Source organism: Monodelphis domestica, chromosome 2 (assembly GCF_027887165.1).
Source record: "Monodelphis domestica isolate mMonDom1 chromosome 2, mMonDom1.pri, whole genome shotgun sequence".
In the NCBI taxonomy this organism is placed as follows: domain Eukaryota; kingdom Metazoa; phylum Chordata; class Mammalia; order Didelphimorphia; family Didelphidae; genus Monodelphis; species Monodelphis domestica.
In genome coordinates this window covers 387345726-387365175 of record NC_077228.1, presented here as the reverse complement: position 1 = coordinate 387365175, position 19450 = coordinate 387345726, and the positions used below count along the sequence as shown (strand labels likewise).

The window sequence follows — 19450 nt, the reverse complement described above, 5'->3', positions numbered from 1 at the left end:
AAGTAAATTAATCATAAACTTAAAAAAAAGAAAGAAAACCCCCAAATCAGTGAGTTGCTACATTCTCTTATAAAATTTTAAGATGGCCTTCTGTGAGTCCAAATTGCCATTATGAACCAGCATAATTGTTTTGGAAAATAATTTGGTAGTATGCAAATAAAAGTTATAATATCCACATTCCCTTTGACACAGAGATTCCACTGTTGGGTATATTCCCCAAGGAAGATCATTGACACAAGAAGAGCTCCATATATTCCAAAATATTTCTTGCGGCAAAAAACTGGAAGGAAAGTAGGAACTGATCAATCAGGGAATGGCTAAGGAAATTGTGATACAGAAATATAATGGAATATTACTGTGCTGTAGGAAATGATAAACATGATGAAAACAGAGACGCTTGGAAAGATTCATATGAACTGATGCAAAGTGGAATAAGTAAGGCCAGGATAACAATATGATTCACACTGATGACTGCTGAGGAAATTACAAAAATTACAAAAACTACAAAAATCAAAATTGAATGTTATAAAGGTATAAATAACAAAGTCGGACCCAATGGGCAATGACTTTCACTGGAACTGGAATGAACCAGGGGGCCACACTCTCCCCCGGTTCTCTCTGCTTCCCTGATACTAAGGTGCCCGCTCGACTGGACTGGGTTGGGTTGCTTTCCGGAAGTTGCCTTCAGAATAGCTGGCCGTGAGGCTGTTTTGTTGGCCCTGAGGGTTGCTGTTGTTTCAGACGTCCCTGCTCTCTGAGGGGGAAGGAGTCGCGGCTTCCCGGAGCTCCGAGGGTAGTGACTTTCACTGAGACTTGGATAGCAGGATCCAGCCCGTGAGGCTGTCTTGCCCACCCTGAAGGTTGCTGTTGTTTCAGAAGACCCTGCTCTCTGAGGGGGGAGCTCCGAGGGCAGTGACTTTCACTGAGACTTGGATAGCAGGATCCAGCCCGTGAGGCTGTCTTGCCCGCCCTGAAGGTTGCTGTTGTTTCGACCCTGCTCTCTGAGGGGGAGCTCCGGGGGCTGTGACTTTCACTGGGACTCGGATAGAAGGCCCTGCGGGTTGTTGTTGTTTCAGACGACCCTGCTCTCTGAGCGGGGTGGGGCTGCGGCTTCCCAGAGCCTTGGACTCTGCACTCCTACCCCTTAGGTCCGAGTGATCTCGGGTTCTGGCTTTTGAGGGGGGGCCGTACCTTTTGATCCGGGTCCAGGTCCAGGAGGAAGATTCCCAGGGTCTGTGCTGTTGATCGTTTTGAATTTCGGTGCCTTAGGAGCTTATAGTTTGAGATCGGTCGGGAAGGGTTTTCCGGAGATCTGAACTTTAGCTTTCTCTAAGCCGCCATCTTGACCGGAAGTCTATGAGTTGTTTTTATGAAAACACAAAATAAAGCATTAGCTACCTTGATTTAAAAAATAATCAGTATCAAAATGAAAAGAGTAAATTCACGACTAATGAAGAGGGAATTAAAGCAACCATTAGGAGCTATTTTGCCCAGTTATATGCCAATAAATCTGACAAACTAAGTGAAATGGATTGACTTACAAAAATATAAATTTCCCAGATTAACAAAACAGGAAATAGAATGTTTAAATAAACTTAAATAATCACATCTTGGAAAAAGAAGTTAAACAAGCTATCAATGAACTCCCAAAGAAAAAATCCTCAAGGCCAGATAGATTCATAAGTGAATTCTGTCAAACATTTAAAGAAAAATTAATCCCAGTACTATAGAAATGATCTGACAAAATAGACCAAGAAAGAGTCCTACATTTTTACAACACAAATGTGGTGCTGATACCTAAGCCAGGGAGAGCAAAAACAGAAAAAGAACATTATAAATCAATTTCATTAATGAATACTGATGCAAAATTTTTAAATAAAGTACTAGCAAAGAGACTATAGCAATATAGCACAAGGATAGTTCACTATAACCAGGTGATATTTATACCAAGAATTTCAAGGCTGGTTGGTTTAATACTAGGGAAACTATCAGTGTAATTGACCATGTCAGTAACTAATCTTAACAGAAATCACATGATTATCTCAATAGATGCAGAAAAAGCCTTCTGTTTCAACAAAGTACGACCCCCGTTCCTATTAAAAATATTAGAAATTATAGGAATAAATGGGCCATTCCTTAAAATGCTAAGTAGCAATTACCTAAAACCATCAACAAGTATCAGCTCCAATGAGAATATATTAGAAGGCTTCATAATAAGATCAGAGGTGTGGATGCCCATTAACACGACTATTATTTATTATTGTCCTAGAAATGCTACCTTTAGCAATAAGAGAAGAAAAAGAAATTGGAGGAATTAAAGTAGGCAATGAGGAAACTAAACTATCATTTTTTGTAGACGATATAATGGTATACTTAGAGAATCTTAAAGAATCAATTTAAAAAACTAGTTGAAATAACTTTAAGTTGCTGGATACAAAAGAAACCCACATAAATCATCAGCATTTACATATATTATCAACAAAGTTTAGCAGCAAGAATTAGAGAAATTCCTTTTAAAATAACTCTAGATAATATAAAATACCTGGGAATTGACTTGCCAAGATGAAGACAGGAATTATATAAACACAATTATAAATACTTTTCCATACAAAGAAAGTGAGATGTAAACAATTAGAAAACTTAATTGCTTAGAGGGGGTGTAAAGATTAGAATTAATAACTTGATACTCTAAGTGTTATTTAAATACTATTTATTAAAAACTGACTTAGAGCAAAAAGGGAAAATTAGGTGCCAACCACCTAGCTCAACCACCTAGCTCAGCTGCCTAGCTCCATGCTGCTACCATCAGCCTGCACTCCCAGCAGAGAATAAGCCAAGGGCTAAACATGCTCAAAACCAAAACTGAATACAAAATTGACCCATTACGCATGACAGGAAAAGGGAAAAAGGGATTGTGGGAAATGTAGTCTCTAGGGTTCAAGATTCTAAATCAATCTAAGGGTAGGACAAACTAATTTAATAAAAATGATAATTCAACCTAAATTAATTTACTTGTTCAGTGCTATACCAACCAAACTACTAAATAATTATTTTATAGAACTAGAAAAAATAATAACAAAGTTCTTCTGGAAGAACAAAAGTTGACTATCAAGGGAATTAATGAAAAAAAAGATGTGTCAGAAGGTGACGTCCCAGTACCAGACCGCAAACTATGGCTATAAAGCAGTAATCCTCAAAATAATTTGGTCCTGGCTAAGAAATAGAATGGTGGATCAGTGGAATAGATTAGAATCACAATATGCAGGAGTAAATGAGCTTATCATCCTAGTGTTTGCTAAAACCAAAGACCTCAACTTTTGGGATTAAAAACTCATTGTTTGATCCAGGGAAATCATGAAAAAAAAATACGAAGGAAGGAGGCCTTGCAGTCCCAGATCTCAAACTATACTATAAAGCACTGGTCATCAAAACAATTTGATACTGACTAAGAGACAGAAAGGAAGATCAATGGAACAGAGTTGGGGTAAGTATCTCAGCAAGAGAGTATATGATAAACCCAAAGATCCTAGATTTTGGGACCAAAACCCACTATTTGATAAAAACTGCTGGGAAAATTGGAAGACAGTATGGGAGGGATTACGTTTAGATCAACATCTCACACCCTACACCAAAATAAACTCAGAATGGGTGAATAACTTGATTATAAAGAAGGGGAAACTATAAGCAAATTAATTGAACACAGAATAGTCAGATCTTTGGGAAAGGAAAGACTTTAAAACCAAGTAAGAGCTAGAAAAATCACAAAATGTAAAATCAATAATTTTCATTACATCAAATTAAAAAGGTTTTGTACTAACAAAACCAATGCAACCAAAATTAGAAGGAAAGCAGCAAATTAGGGAACAATCTTCATAACAAAAACCTCTGACAAAGGTTTTTGACAAACTCAAATTAATAAAGAGCTAAATCAATTGTACAAAAAAATCAAGCCATCCTCCAATTGATAAGTGGGCAAGGGACATGAATAGGCAATTTTCAGTTAAAGAAATCAAAACTATTAATAAGCACATGAAAAAGTGTTCTAAATCTCTTATAATCAGAGAAATGCAAATCAAAACAACTCTGAGGTATCACCTTACACCTAGTAGATTGGCTAACATGACAGCACAGGAAAGTAATGAATGCTGGAGGGGATGTGGCAAAGTAAGGACATTAATTCATTGCTGGTGGAGTTGTAAATTGATCCAACCATTCTGGAGGGCAATTTGGAACTATGCCCAAAGGGTGCTAAAAGACTATCTGCCCTTTGATCCAGCCATCGAACTGCTGAGTTTGTACCCCAAAGAAATAATAAGGAAAAAGACATGCACAAAAATATTCATAGCTGCGCTCTTTGTGATGGCAAAAAATTGAAAAATGAGGGGATGCCCTTCAATTGGGGAATGGCTGAACAAATTGTGGTATATGTTGGTGATGGAATACTATTGTGCTCAAAGGAATAATGAACTGGAGGAATTCCATGGAAACTGGAATGACCTCCAGGAATTGATGCAGAGTGAAAAGAGCAGAACCAGGAGAACTTTATACCCAGAGACCAATACAAATGTGGTACAATCAAATGTAATGAACTTCTCCATTAGTGGCAATGCAGTGATCCTGAACAACTTGGAGGAAATCTATGAGAAAAAACATTATCCACATTCAGAGGAAAAAACTGTGGGAATAGAAACACAGAAGAAAAACAACTGCTTGAATACATGGGTTGAGGGGATATGGCTGGGGATATAGACTCTAAAAGAACATCCTAATGCAAACACCAACAACTTGGAAATAGGTTCTGATCAAGGACACATGTAATACCCAATGAAATTGCATGTCAGCTGCGGGAAGGGTGGGTGGAGGGGAGAGAGAAAAACAATGTGATTCTTGTAACCAAGGAATAGTGTTCTAAACTGACTAAATAAATTAATTAAAAAAAACTTATTGACAAAAACTGAGGGGAAAACAGGAAAATCAGTATGGCAGAAACTAGGTATAAACTGATATCTCATACTCTTTTACCGAGATAAAGTCAAAATGGGTATACAATTTGGATATAAGGAATGATACCATAAATAAATTAGGGGAACAGAAGAGTTTATCTGGCAGATTATGGAGAATGGAGAAATTTATGACCAAAATAAAGATAGAGCATTATAAGATGTAAAATAAATCATTTTAATTGTACAAAGTTTTTTAATTTAATGTAAAAAAATGTAAGCAAGATTAGGAAGGAAACAACAAACTAGAAAAAATTTTATAGCAAATTTCCCTGGTAAAAATCTAATTCCTCAAATTTATAGAGAATTAAGTCAGCTTTATAAGACTTTAAGTAATTCCCCAGTTGACAAATGGTCAAGGTTATGAAGAAACCAATTTTTGATGAAGAAATCCAAATGTGAATAATCATATGAAAAAATGTTCTAAATCACTCTTTATTAGAGAAATACAGATTAAAACAATTCTAGGTACCACCTCACAACTATCAGATTAGTCAGTTTTTAAAGGAAAGTAATAAATATTGGAGGGAACGTTGGGACACTAATGCATTGTTGGTGGGGTTGTAAACTGATTCAACCATTCTGTAGCACAATTTGCAATTACAACCAGAGGATTATAAAACTGAACATGTTTTTTGATCCTGTAATACTACTACTAGGTCTGTATACCAAAGAGATCATAAAAAGGGAGAAAAGACCTGCTTGTACAATAATATTTGTAACAGCTCTTTCTAGTGGCAAAGAATTGGAAACTAAGGGGGGTTGTCCATCTAATGGGGAATGGCTGAGAAAACTGTGGCCTATGATTGTGGTGGAATACTATAGCTCTTTAAGAAATGATGAAGAGTATGATTTCAGAATGAACTAGAAAGACGACCTAGATGAACTGAATGAAGCAAAGTAAAATAAGCAGAATCCAGGAGAACATTGTACATAGTAACAGCAATACTGTACAGTAATCAACTGTGAAAGACATAGCTACTCTCAGCAACATAGTGATCTGGGACAATTCTGAAGGACTTGTAACAAAGAATGCAATCCTCCTCCTGAGAACGACCTGTTGGAGTCAAATGCAGATCAAAGCATACTATTCTTCACATTAGTTTACTTATGGTTTCATTTTGGGGTTTGGATTTTGTTTTTTTTTTTAAACCTCAACCTTCTGCCTTAGAAAAATTGGTTCTAAGGCAGAAGAGCAGGAAGGACTAGGCAATGGGGGTTAAGTGACTTGTCCAGAGTCCCACAGCTAGGAAGTGTCTGAGGCCAAATTTGAATCCAGGACCTCCCATCTCTAGGCCTTGCTCTCAATCCACTGAGCCACCCAGCTGCCCCTGTTTTGGTTTTATATGAATATTTTCTTATTGCAGTGGCCAATACAGAAATAGGTTTTGCATGATAATACATGTATAACCCAGGTCAAATTATTTATCATCCCCAAGAAGGGAGAGGGGAGGGATGGAAGGAGACAATTGTTTCCAAAAACATATGTTGAAAATTGTTATTACATGTAATTGGAAAAATATATTTTCATTAAAAAAACAAATAGTATTGTCTCATCCAAGATTGTTGATTTTTTTCTTGAAAACCTTAATTCTGACTTTGATTCATCCAGCCTAGCTTTGTGCATGAGGCACTCTGTATGTAAATTAAAGTGACATTAGTAGTCTTGTTATACAACTTTTCCAGTCCTAATAGCTTACGTTATTTTTATTCTTTCCCTGGTAAAAGTCAATATTTTATATAAGAAGAGTCAATAGTACAACCATTGCTGTTGTTATGTATTCTGTAATTATAGATGTTATGTAAATGTAACCTTGGGCAATTCACTTAACTTTTCTTGGCTTCAGATCCTCATCAGTAAAAATGAGGAAATGGATCTGTATGACTCTTTAAGGACTCTTAAAGCTCTACATCAGTAATCCTGTGATCTTAATGCTACTGCAGCCCACACCTCTAATGGAACTTTTTAAGAGTTATGGTGTTTTGTTTTATTCATTTGCTATATTGCTCCTACTAGGCAGGTTATTAGTGGAAATATGGACCAGTGTGTTGAGGGAAAAGGTAAAGTTCAGGCTATTTCTTCTGTACTAAAATCTGTTTTTATGTACTTTTTCATGTCTAGCTTGATAGTATACTGAAGCCAATTCATACTAGCTCTTGAGTCAATTGTTAATTTTTGTATGAATTTTTGGTAGGCCTGTTATTAAACACAGTTAGTGCAAAGTTCTATTAGTGCCTGTTCTAGAAATGTTATTTGTTGTTTTAAAATAATTGTTTTCAACCATAGCAGAGCATAATTTTCAATGTTATTCAATGGAAATGATTGTTGCTTTAATAATGAACATTTCATATCAAACTTAATTATACGTGTTCTAATAGTATTGAATGCTAAGAACAAAGTATAGAGTAGGTGTGAATTCGTTTGAAAAATTTTCCCCTAAAACCATCATTTGACACTTTTAAAATGATTGATTGCAATTATCACTGGACAAATCAATAGCCTTAATATAAACAATTTAACTTTTAAAATATTCCTGAATAAAATTTATTCTACATATCAGCAATCTAATAAACTATCAACCTAGAATATATAGCTAAAGAACTAGAACTTGAAATTAATAAAATCATTCAAGTACTAGGACTGAGATGGGTGGGTTGTACTGTAATTTATAAGCTGCTACTACTTTTTGGCACACTTATACTGCTTTATGTATTTTTCTCATTGCTCTAATATCTGGTTTGGAAAAATTTTGCTAACATACAAGATATTACTTTAACAATCGATGTTCTTGAAGAATTTTCATTACTTTCTGTTGCATTGCAGTAATGATCAACTAACATTTGGAAAACACAAAAATTACCGAAACTCACTATAAGATATACTTTGGAAATTTTAATGGTTTAAAGGTTGGTACTAGAAAGTATGAGTCTCAAGTTGAACGTCAGATTAAGTCAGATAAGTTTAAAGACGTTCCACTTTATAAAAATAATAAATTTAATGCTCTTCCTAGTAATGTTTTACTAAAAATTAAAATTCAACACATCCTCTATTGGACAGAAACAATGATAAAACATTTTAAATTATTTTGATTTCTTAGAACCATATCCTTGGTCTTATGGATATCTTATGAAGAATTTAAAACCCCTATGAAAAACTATGACCTTGGATAGTAGTAGGGAAAAAATGGTGTCATTTAAATTAAATTTAAAAACAAAACTGTTTTAATATTTTGGATATCATTTGACTATTATGCAGGATCAAACAATTTTCTAATGCTTATAAATAGATAAAAGCAAAAAAAGATAGCAGTATTGCAGTGCTTAAGTTGAAATAAGTTTCAATGTTATATAATTTGTGGATGAGAAATGTTTTAACATTGGTAGATAGTGTATAATCAGATTGAATGACAATAAATTCATTGCAGAAAGGACAAACTAGGATGCAACTCCATATGTCAAATCATGGCTTATTTGAAATCAAGGATTGACTTTTTGTGTTCAAGAGTTCAGCAAAATATAAGAATCAGTTGACTATATAGAATTTACAATAAAATATTATGTATTTTATTTTTTGTAAGTTGTGTGCTACACTTTGTATCAGTAAAACTTATAGCATGTACATATATGTATATGCGTTTTTCAGAGGATCAATAGTTAAACACTAGTTATATTCCTTTTGGCTGAACAAATGATCAGTTAATTGGTGTCATCCATTCTTCTTTTGAAGGTAGGGGGAATTTCTCATCTTATCAGAACCTATAAATGGTTTAAAAGATATTGAAGCCTCACCTTGATATAATAAGAAGCATTAAAAGATATGGGTGGGAACTTTTGAGAGAAATGTAAATAATAGCACATAGTATTTTGTGTTAGAATACATTTCCCTTTTTATTTATCAGTTACTATTATTAACTCCACAGTGAATATTTTTCTGTTTATGTGATAAAATTCATTTTCTTCCTAGTTTCATTATATTGAGTGCTATTTCTATTTCCTCCTATAGCATGCTGAGATACTAAGGTTTTAGTATCACAGTGTGATATTTATACTGTCATTGAAGATAAAAGTAAATGGCATAGAAAAACTAGCAGATAGTTATATTTTATATCTAGTTGTTCTCTTTTCAGTTTTATTTATAACAGCTGTTTAGATCATCTGAATTAATTGGGTTTCTGGCTAAACTTCCTTCATGATTTCTGCTTGTATTTGTTTTCAATTTGAGTTGATACTCCTGCCAAAAAATAATAATAATCAACAGGATTTAAAGATAAAAGGGTGTTAGAGAGGAAAAAATGGCTTGACTAGGAATACCTGTAAAGAATTAATTATAAGATAAACAATGAAATAAAGAGCTTTGGAGGGAAGAAATAGAAGGAGAATAAGTAGCACAGAACAAATGTGCAAAATTATATCCAAGTACAAAATCATATTCAAAATTCTTTGAATAAAATAAACCATATAGAACATTGTTACTTTATTAACCAATAAGAAATATCAAAAGAAAACAACCAAATCAGAAATAGTTTAATAATCTCGGTACTCTTCCAAAACCATGATACTCTACTGAAGTTTGGATACTATATTTCAAGAAATCATAAATGAAAACTCCGCATATTTACTAAAATCAGAGGACAAAGTGAAAACAGAATTTATCAGTTTCTGTAAAGCCTTAAAGTCTGGGGTAAAAGAAACCCATAGGAGCCCAACATCAGAGCTTCCAAAGGAAAAATACTGCAACAGTCAGAAATAACTTCAAGTTCTATGGAATCAGTCAAGGTTACACAAAATTTGGCAGCAATTGTCCTAAAGGAGATACTAGTTGTGTGACCCTCAGCAAATTAATTAACTCCATTTGCCCCAATTTCCTCATCTATAAATGAGTCTAAGAAGGAAATGGACATCTACTCCAGTATCTTTGCCAAAAAAAAAAAGCCAAATAAGGTTGAAAAGAGTTGAACACCACTGAACGACAAAAATCCTAAAGGAGAGAAGACCTTGGAACAAGATATTCCAAAAGGCAAAAGATAAAGGTTTACTTACAATAAGAATTAACTTATCCTGCAAGTAATATATTAAATTCAATAAGCATTTGTAGGGAGAAGAAAAAGGGAGAGGGAAAAGAGTCAATATAGAAATAGCACAAGACAAATTTTTAACTTTGAATAGTAGATCATCAGGAGGGATTAAAAGGAAAGAAAGATGGTAAAAGAACTATTGATCCCAGGGATTTGGGCAGTTTTGAAGGCAGAGGCACTTTAGAAGTAGATCACTTCAATTATAGTAGTAGAAATAGTGATAGTAGATCACTTCAATTATAGTCGTAGAAATAGTGATCTGTAGTGATCACATTCTATTTCACTGTCTTCTATGTAAAAAGGAAAATATGAAACAAAGAAGTCTAAGAGGACATGATAAGGGAGAAAAAAGACAATAATAATTTTTTGATAATAAAATTATAATAAATATATAAAAATATAATAAATAAAATTTGTTCCCAGGTATCTCAACTCCTTCTTCTCCCCACACTACAGAAGGCATCACCAGACAAAAGATACGTATATATATATAAATTGTGTCTTTCATGTTCTATTTATCAATTCATCCTATGGAAATGGACACTCACAAGTCATTCTTCAGATATTAATTCTATAGCTCTATATAATGTTCTTTTGGTTCTACTTTTTTTCACTTTTCATTATTTCACATAGATCTTCCTAAGTTTTCTTAAAAAATTAACCTGCTCATCATTTCTTAATAGCACAGTAGTATTCCATCTCAAATATATACCTCAGTTTGTTCAGTTATTCCCCACTTGATGGACATCCTCTTGATTTCCAGTTTTATCACCATAAAAATAGTTGCTGTAAATATTTTGGAACATAATTCCCTTTCTCTGCACTCCTTGGGAAACAGACCCAGCAATATTATTGCTAAGTCAAAGGGTATATATACCCAGTTGATAACTCTGTACATAATTCCAATTTGCTCTCCATGATGGTTAGATAAGTTCACAATTCTACCAATAGTGTATTAGTGTCTCCATTTTTCCACATCCCCTCCAACATTTGTCATTGTGCCCTTTTATCACTTTAGCCAGTCTGATAGGGGTGAGATGATATCTCAGAATTTTTTTTTTGATTTGCATTTCTCTAAGGAGTGGTGATTTAGAGCATTTTTGGGCATACCTGTATATGACTTTGATTTCTTCATCTAAAAACTACTTGTTCATATTTTTGTCCATTTATCTATTGGGGAATGGCCCTTTTTCTTATAAATTTGACAAAATTATCTGTATATTTTAGTTACAAGACCTCTATCCAAGAATGTGTCTATAATTTTCCCCAATTTTCTGCTTTCTCTCTAAGTTTCATTTGTACAAAACCTTTTTTATTTAATGTAATAAGAATTATCCATTTTACATCTCAATGCTATCTCTTCTTCACTCTTAAATTCCTCTCCTAACCATAAATCTGGTAGGTAATAGGTTCCCTGTTCTTTTAAGATATCTCCATTTATGTGTAGGTCACATATCAGTTTTGATCTTAAGTTAGTGAATGTTGTAAGATGTTGGTCTATACCTAGTTTCTGCCAAACTACTTTCCAATTAATTGTTCAGCAATTTTTACCAAGAGTTGAATTTTTGAAAGGCAGAAATAGCAATAATGATCTCAAACAAGGTAATAACATAATTGATATGATTAGAAGAAATAAGCAAAGAAATGACAATATGCTTAAAGGCATCATAGACATTAAAATAATATCAGTATTTAATATTTATGTGCCAGATGACAGCATCTAAGTACTTGAAGAAAATGTTTATAGAATTATGGGGAGAAGTAGTAAAATTATAGAAGTTGGGAGATTCAATCTATCCCTTTCAGAACTAGATAAATATAACAAAACAATAAATGAAGAATAAGGACCTGAATAGGAATTTAGGAAAACTAGATATACTAGATTTCTGGCAAGTATTAAGTGGAAGTAGAAAGGAATTTACACATTTATCAGCTGTATATGGCACTATTTGCAAAAATTGAGCATGTGCTAGAACATAAAAGTCTCATAGATGAAGAATGACAGGAATAATACCTACATCCTTTACTCTTTACATAATAAAATTATAATCAATGGAGTCTTTGAAGAAAGGATTCAAACAAATGGAGAATCAGTTAATATTAAAAAATTAGTGGGTCAAAGAACAAAGAAATCACTTACAAACTGGATAATTACATCAAAGAAATTACAGCAATAAGCATTTGCTGGAGATGCAACCAAAGAATACTTGGGGAAATTTTATGTCATTATACCCTTTCATTGTCAAAAGATTAAAAAGGGGAGATCCATTAATTGGGCATGTCTCTAGTGAGAACTTATCCAAACAAACAAATAAAAGGCAGCTAAAGACAAAAATAAAAAATTCTGATAATTAGAGAAATTTAACAAAATGAAAAGCCAAAAAATCCTCTTCATCCAATGAATTGCTTACTAAAAGTAATATCCTGTTAAAAAATGTTAATAAAATGCATAAGCCACTATAATTTCTAAAAATGAAAGACCAAATTCCCAAAATATGAAAAAAGCACTTAAAACAAATTAGAATAAAGAAAAAATACTAGAAACAGTTGCTTCCTTGTATTCCAATAAAATTTATATGAAATGTTTTTAACAAAAATATAAAATATTCAGATAAACAGAATAAGAAATTTAAACTTAACCCAATGTCAGAAAAAGCAATTAACCAAGCCATAAATGAATACCTAAACAGGAGTGGGGGAAACTAGGCCCATGTGGATTTATAAATAAATTCTGTCAAACATCCTGAGACCAATATCTTGACTAGTAATAAAAACTATTAAATATTAGCAATATATTTAAAAGATTATATGATATGAGCAAATTGAATGTAAACCAGGAATGTAAGGGTTGGTTTAATATTAGGAAAAGTTAAACTAAATTGAAAATTAATTGAGTCATTAACTTCAGCAAAAGGCAGAATATAAAATTAAAAAATCATGAGTGTCTCTGTATATTATTATCAAAATGAAGAAATAGAGAAATTCCTTTCAAAATAACTACATAATGTATAAAATATCTAATTTATTTACAAGACACACAGAACTTCTAAATACTTTTCAGAAATAAGATGCATAGGAGGCAATTGGGTAGCTCAGTGGTTTGAGAGCTAGGTCTAGAGACTGGAGGTCCTGGGTTCAAATTTGGCCTCAGATACTTCCCAGCTGTGCAACCCTGGTCAAGTCATTTAACCCCCATTGCCTAGCTAGCCCTTACAGATCTTTTGCCTTGGAACCAATACATAGTATTGATTCTAAGGTGGAAGATAAGGGTTCTAAAAATAATAACAATAAGATGCATAAATATTGGATATGTACTAATTGCTCATTATTAGGCTATGCCAATATTATAAAAACGATAACACTACCTAATTATTCAGTGCCATATCAAATTATCAAAAAATTATTTTATATCCAGACAAGGTTCAGAAATATGATGAGAAACATAGTAGCCTACTATTAGAAAAATTCAAAGACTCTTTAACCACTGGGATAAGAAAGGACCTAGCATTTGACAAAAACTGCTAGGAAAACTGGGAAAGCATTCTGGTAGAAATTAGGCTTAGTCCAACCACTCACTAGACAACAACAATAAATTCCAAATCTCTGCATTACATATAAACAAATTGGAAGAGCCAGGCAAGAGATATCTATGGATAGAGAAATCTTGATAAAACAAGTGGCCAAGAGAATCATATATGGTAAAATGTGCAATTTTGATTAATAAAATTGAAAAGCTTTTGCACAAACAATATAGGTAAAATAAGAAGAAAAACAAGAGTTAGGGAAAAAGTCTTTTTATTTTTCTCTGAAAACTGATATCCAATATATATAGGGAACTAATCCAAGATAGTTCTGCTATACTGTGTATTTTGGAAACCATGAATTTGTTTCAGTGTGATTGCTATATTAGGGAACATTTTGGGCACAATATGAATTTTGAGTTTGCTTCTGCACAATTTTTTTCAAGAGACACAAAAATAAAATAAAATAAAATTAACTATCATTTGACAGTAATTCACAGGCTTAACCATTCCACACTCACTTCCACAAGCAAACTTACAGTCTTTTGTATTGTAAAGTACCCCAGTTACTGAATATCAATGTACACCAGGTGCCATGAGCAGACAAGGACTATTCCCACCAACTACCTCCCTTTCCCTTCCACTGTGGCAGGAGTTGTAGTTTGCCCAATTTGCATGTTCAGCTGGGGAGCAGGCTTAGAAGCTTTAGGCCATAGATAAAGGCTGCTATTTACTGTAGTATTTATGTATTTAAGCATTTTCATTTATAAAACTGTATAACTGTTTTATTGATTTTTTAAAAAATGTATCACTGAATGAAGTTTTTAACTGTTGTGACCATAAGCTCTTGGTTTTTTCAAATAATTTTGCATAGCATGACGCTTTTTGGTGACTCATATGTTGTTATAACAGAATTGACTGTATTATAGGAAGAAAAAATGCCTAACATATAAATGATTAAAGTATGAATAGAGTTTCTCTAATGAAGAAATCTAAATAATTAACAGCTATATTATGAATGTATGCTCAGAATCACTGAGACCAAGAAAAATGTAAACTAAAACAACTGTGAAGTTCCAACTTACCCTCATTAAATGGACAAAGCTGCAAAAGGGGAAATGACAGTTTTTAGAGAAGCTTTGGGGAGACAAATTCATTAATACACTGCTAGTATAACTATGAAGTGGCCCAGCCATTGTGGCAAGCAATTTAGAGCTATTAAAGTCACTAAACTGCATGCCCTTTTGACCCAGTGATATAACTACTGAGTATATATCTCTCCAAATTAAAAGAAAAAGAAAAAGGGACCCATTTGCATAAAAATATTCATATCAGTACTTTTTATCATAGCAAAGAATTAGATATTGAGATTTTTATCCTTTAGGGAATGGCTAAATAAATTATGATATATACATGAAATGAAATATTGTTGTACCATACCATATGATAAAAAAAAAGACAAATATAGAGAAACCAGGGAATACTTATATAAATTGAAACAAAAGCAGGAGAATTGTTTATACAATGATTGGAATATTGTAAAGAAAAACAACCTCCAAATACTGAAGAACTCTGATTAATGCATTGAGTCTTGACTAGAAGACTTATGATAAGGCATGCTTCCCTCTTCCTGACTAAGACATGCTACATTAGAAATATAGAATGAGATATTTTGGGACATACTCAATATATGGATCTTTTGTGCATGATTATTCTAACATTACAAGAGAGGGAGAGATTTGATAGAAAGTAGAAAGTAAAGCTAATAGTAATGATGCTCAAAGAAAGAAAGGAGCAAGTTTCAAGAGGCATTTAAAAACATTCTTCCCCTTCCCCCCCACCCCACCCCACCAAATAACAAAACAAAGGTTCAGAGAAAAACAAGATAGTCAAACAGATAAGGACTCAGCTTTTGGAGTGCACATCTTGTATTTAGTGTATACTTAAACAAAAAGCAAAATCTATAATGAGATTAATGAGTATTACATACCACATGATTTCCATTCAATGTATGTGAAAATATTAATGGGGGTATAGGTGCAGAATGAGAAATGATTATTTTTTCAAAGAACATTTTTTTTTGGCCACTTATAAAACTAAACAAAAAGACTTTAATTTTAAAATTGTAAGGAAGGGAAAGCTCTGTTGATTTATATCCACCAAACTAGATAGAGAATATAGCTCTAGGAAATACAGTAAATACAGTAAAGGAAGCAGAATTTAAACTGACACCTATAAATTCATAGAAGAAAAAAATCCAAGAAAGAAGCCAATAAAACCTATGATCTCAAGTATCTATATTCATATGCCCAAAGAATGGGCAACATTCAAAATGAAGTAGGTCTTATTAACTAATGGAGTCAGATGGGCACCTATGATAAATTATTGCTTCAGAAAGGTATGTATTCCTTATTCACAAGAAACAGAACTAGGTTGAAAGGGAAAAAGTAACATTATTTATTAATAAGTTATGTTCATAAAAAAAGAAGACAACAGACTCATGTGACCAAATCCAGGAACCAGAAAAGGGAACCATGATACAACACATTGAGTGAAGGTCAATGGAAATAGAATTGATTTTGTCCCAAGAATATATCCTACAGACATCTGATGTAGCAATCTACCAGAAACAGAGTAGCTAACAGCTTTATGACTTGGCTTTATGATGATTTCATCCTTCTAAAGAGGAATCAACAAAGGGAAATTCAATTTTGGATCTGATTCTTACTTAACAGGGTAGAACTAATTTCTGAAAATGTTAGGAACCTACTGAAAAATGACTACACCGTGCTAAAGTTTTTGATAGAGAAGCAGAGGAAATCCAGACATGGGCTGACATGTATACTAGATTTTGAGCTTACTTTAAAGGGATTTAAGGAAAGGATAAGCAGAATCAGTCATATGAACTAAAATTCTCCAAGGGAAGTCAGCCCATGAAGTATAGCAAACTCTCAAGAAAGAAATCCTGAACACACAAAGGGCAACAATTCTAAAATGAGCAAAGTAGGGAGTTCTCTGAAGATGGATATAAGAGGATGAATAGAAGAGCCTGTCATGGTCCTGTAAAAAAAAAGTACTGTCAGAATTAATAAAGCTCAAGAACTAGAGGCTGGAATGGGAAGCAAAAGACAATATTATTAATAAGGGGTGTGTGGATGTGTGCGTGTGTGGGTATGCATGCATGCACGTGTGTTTTAGTTATATTGGAGAAAAAGAGCATCCCCTTTTCACGGTTGAAGTGACAATAATAACTAATGACAGAGAAGGCAGAGATGCTCAATTCTTATTTTGCTTCTGTTTTCTCTGTCAAGGAGACTGATCTTTGGATGGGAAAGGACCGAACAAAAATGGCTAATAGGGAGTTGATAACCAAGATAAGTATGGAGATAGTAAGAGAGCACCTAGCTGCCTTGATGAATTCAAGTCACCTGGCCCAGATGAACTACATCCTCAGGTACTGAAAGAACTGGAAGATGTGATTGCTGAGCCATTAGTAGTGATATTTGAAAGATTGTAGAGAATGGGAGAATTACCACAGCACTGGAAAAGGGTACCTGTCCTGAAAGAGGATAGTTTGCACATTTTAGATCAATGAGCTTGATTTTTGTTCCTGGCAAAACTCTAGAACATATTACTAAAGGCATGATTAATAAGCAATAGATAAAGATGATCATGGAGGAAAAAAACAGACATTTTTGATTACATGCAATTGACAAGCCTTTTAAGCAAAATCGATAAAGCTAGAGTAAGATGAGAAATTGATTGGGTAAAATATATTATTTCTGATGATGATCTGATATTCAAAATATATTGGGAAATAACAAATATCTAAGAGAAAGCCTTTCCCCATTAAGTGGTCAAAGAATATGAACAAATTTTTGAAAGAATTAGAAATTTTTAACAACTATATGATAGATTGCTTCACATCTCTATTGAGAGAAATGCAATTAAAAACTGAGATTTCTTTTCATACCTAGCAAATTGGCAGGCATGACAAAAGATAAAAATGACCAGTTTTAAAAGGGCTTTGAGAAAGCAAACATAACAATACACTGTTGGTGGTAGAACTATAAACTGATCTAACCATTCCATAAAACAATTTGGAATAATACAAAAAATTCCACTTACCTGCTTATACCAAAGGACTATGGAACTATAAAAGTAGTTAGGTGGCAAAGTGGATCGAGCACCAGGCAAGACCTGAGTTCAAATGTGGCCTTAGACACTTAGTAATGTAACCCTAGGAAAATCAATTAACATTTGTTTGCTTCAGTTTCCTTAACTGTAAAAATGGGGATAATAATAGCACCTACTTCCTAAGGTTGTTGTGAGGATAAAGTGAGTTTTATATATACAATGCTTAACATAAAGCTTGGCAAATAGTGTGTACTATATAAATATTAACTGCTATTATTGTTATATTTAGAACTGAAAGGGACTTTATAGCTCATTAAATCTTATTTCATTTCAAAAATAAGGAAATCAAGGCTGAGAGAGAAGTGACTTGTGCAGGGTCACATAGCTAGTGTCTAAAGAAGGATTTTTTAAGTTCAAAGCTTCCTAATCCCAAGTACAGTATTCCATCGACTATATCATTTAACTACCCTTGAACCCAGAACTCCCTTTCCTGGGTTGATAGCCCAAAGAAGTCGAAGACAGGATTTATATATGTGTTCTCATAGAAGTACTTTTTGTTATGGCAGAGAACTGCAAATGAAGTTAGAAGTCCAGCGGTTTAAGGAGAGTTAAAAGTTATGGTATACAAATAGTGGAATTAAAGAATACCATAGAATAGGTCATAGATTTATAGTTCTGGGACTGGAAGGGATCTTAGAGGTCATCTTGTCCAACTTTTTTTTTAATGAGGGAATTAGTAATATCCAGAGAAGCTGTGATTTATTTAAGGTGATCAAGATTGTTAAGTAGATTGTCTGGGATTTGTCATTCCAAGTCCATAGTTCTTTCCACCATATACCACATGGCTATAAGAAAGGATGAATATAAGGAATTAAGAAAACATGAGAAGACTTATGTAAACTGATGTAAAGTAAGCATAACCAGGAAAAACTGTATAAACAATTCCAATAATATAAGTAAAAAAGAAATATGATAAAGCTGAACACAATGTAACTCTAATAACCAGTCTTGACATTGGAAAAGAGATGAAACACAATTACCTCCCTTCTTTAGAGAGGTAGAGAATTGTGGAGAGTAGAATATTGCATATGTTGCAAGATAAAGGCAATATAGTAGTTTATTTGCCTTTTTCTTCTGTTTCAAGTAAAACTAGAGGAAGGAGGGGGCAGAATTTTGTTGATGCCTTTTATTGTATTATATCAATTTTCATATATTTATAAAACAACTTTCAGATACATACAAATATCTGAAAATGTATATAATATGAAAACCAAAGACATCAATAAAACTCTTTAAAATAAGAACTTTCTTTGATTTCCCTGCACACCTCTGCTCCTACCTTTCATTAAATAAAGATAATTAGTGAACATCTAGGGAAGAAAGCATACTTTGTAAAGAATCATTGTAGCTCCATGAAAAGTATACTTTGCCAGACCAACCTTATTTTCTTCTTTGAAGGGGTTATCAATCAAGGAAATATCATTGATAGAGCTTTATCTCAATTTTAGCAAAATGTTTTATAAAATATCTCATACTTTGGGAAAAGGTGGATATGTGGGCTTAATCGGTTGTATGGAAATGGATTCAAGAATGATTGAATGGCCAGACTAAAAGAGTAGTCATTAATGCTTCATTGTAAATTTGGAATGATATCTCCATTGGAGTGCCCTAGGATCTGTGCTTGTACCAAAGGTGTTAAACATTATTAATGACCCAG

The 19450-nt window shown here is 33.3% G+C and overlaps 1 protein-coding gene across 9 annotated transcripts in view; it reads left to right on the top strand.

The window, feature by feature from the left end:
• FAM184A (family with sequence similarity 184 member A) overlaps positions 1–19450 on the top strand; it is a 141482-nt gene that overhangs the window by 26621 nt on the left and 95411 nt on the right. Inside the window, exon 2 of one of the 9 annotated variants that reach the window (XM_056818684.1) lies at positions 16908–17050. The exons of the other annotated variants lie outside the window; for them this stretch is intronic. The gene's annotated coding sequence lies outside the window, so the exon portion shown is untranslated. The remainder of the gene's footprint in view (positions 1–16907; positions 17051–19450) is intronic. 9 annotated transcript variants of the gene reach the window in all.